Source organism: Crocodylus porosus, unplaced genomic scaffold (genome assembly GCF_001723895.1).
Source record: "Crocodylus porosus isolate Cpor-Errol unplaced genomic scaffold, CroPor_comp1, whole genome shotgun sequence".
Taxonomy (NCBI): Eukaryota; Metazoa; Chordata; order Crocodylia; family Crocodylidae; genus Crocodylus; species Crocodylus porosus.
In genome coordinates this window covers 10,947,328-10,949,436 of record NW_017728926.1, presented here as the reverse complement: position 1 = coordinate 10,949,436, position 2,109 = coordinate 10,947,328, and positions in this window count along the sequence as shown.

The window sequence follows — 2,109 nt, the reverse complement described above, 5'->3', positions numbered from 1 at the left end:
GCCCTACTTGGGGTACAAGCCCAGCACCTAGGGAAAAGGAAGGAAAAATTCCTTGCAGCCACATGATGGTTGAGATTTCCCATTGCAGGGGTTCATGCCTCCACCTGGGAAGCATTTGTTTCTGGCCTGTGTTTCAGGCAGGCTCCTGATCTTAAATGGACCCTGCACTGACCCAGCCTGGTAGCTTCTGTGGGCCTATTGTAGCACCATCTGTAGAAGGCCTAGTGTCATGAGAGAGCCAGTTTTCTCAAGGTGATGCGAGTGATCGTGATGCTCAAGATGGAGAAGAGGGTTGCTGCATCACTGAGACACTTAAGCATGGCTTGTGCTTGCATGTCTTGGAGGTGTGCACCCTATAAGCCACAGGAAGCTGCTTGGATCCGGTGGTGGGCTAAGCAGCTGACCCAATACACCCTGCAGTGCAAGGGAGGATGGCAGCTGGCATGAAATGCTGGCAGGGGAAAAGCTGCTTCTAGAGGCAGCTCCAGCTCCCAGCAGGACTGTGGTGGGGATCATACTGAGAAGGAGAAAAGTCAGTGGGACAAATGAACTTTCCAGGCTGATGAGAGAGGGAGGTACGCCCTGGCTGCACTGCAACTTGGATTGACTGGGCTGGACGGATCTCCCTAAAGCCCACACACAACACATCCAGCTTCAACATGGGATGAACCAGAGCCTGCTCCTGCTCGCAGCCCAGGGTGAGCCCCACATGGCATCTGCCATCAGAGGGCAGCAGTGCATCATCAACAGCATCTTTCCTTTCCCAGGCATAGGGAGTCTAGCTTGCTAAGAACTTTTTTCCAACTACTCAGTTACTCTAATAAAAGGGATCACATCTACCCGAAGAACCTGGCCTGCCTGTGTCCTTAGACCAACACAGCTACAACCAACAACCCAGTTTCCTCTCTCAAGTCTCTTCCAAAATGCATGGGGGAGGGAGGGAGTCTTTCCTTCTGTTGATGTAAATCAGGATTCACCAGCTGAAGGATCAAAAGGAGCGTCCGAGGGGAATCGGGTCCAAGGCACTTGCTGTTTGTGTTGCACAGCCCTGCAGTCCATCCAAGACATCCTGTGCTGTTTTCTGGACACTTTCAAGGACCGGTAGCTCTTATATTAAATCCCTTATTCTTGCCGAGCGCAACCAGAGAACAAGAGGGCTTAATTATGCACACACCCCTCTGCTACCCCATCCCAGTGCTCTATGAAGATGAATTGTGCTGTATGGGAAAGGTCCTAATTGTCACTAGAACTGACCTGTCGGCCGGCTGGCACAGGTAAGAGCACCCCTCTTTCCCCTTGGCAAAGACAAGGAAGATGAGCTGCAATTTTTTAAGGAGCTGGAGGCTGACTAGTATCTATGGCTTGGCAGTGAAAAGCGTTTGCTTTTCAAAGCTTAAGTGCATGGTGACATGAGAGCTCTCAGACTTAACATAATACTTCTCAGTAGTCAGCTGCCAGCAGCTCAGCGCTCTTCTGGCCAAACAGAGATTTCCACCCCCTAGATTCAAATCTGCGGTTGAGAAATAACAGTGCCAGGCCTCCAAGTTGGGAAAAGCAGCAACATCAAAACAGAGCAGCAGCCCTAAGGACCAACAGAGTTCTTCATGATAAAAATGATTTTTAAAGCTTCATATTTGTGCTAAGACCACGCTTGAATAATCGCAGCTCTTAAAGGCTGTTCATGGAGCAACGAGGGTGAAAAATCGGGTGCCGATGTCAGGGCTCCCCTGAACATACCTTTTGGTAGCAGAAGTGTCGGCTTGCAGCATGGGCCCATTTCAAGCAATTTGGCTGTTTTGCAAAAGCTAAAAAAAAAGTGGGGAGGGACTGAGGGAGGCAAGAAGTTGCTGGTAGTAGGTCACTGGCTTGGCATGTGGGAGACAGGGGCTGTGCTGAATCTGCGTGATTTGAAGTGAAAACCTGCTTTGAAACGGACAACGGCATTGAACCTGCATCTTCCTCGTCCCAGGCTGGTAGCTTAACCACCCGGTGGAAGAGCGTAGGAGCACCTGGCAGCCCTACTTCTGTGAAATATTTTGGTTTCACTCCAACCCGTAGCAAGACGACGCCTTGAGAGTTGCAACAAAATGAAAGGAAAGTCCCCCAGTC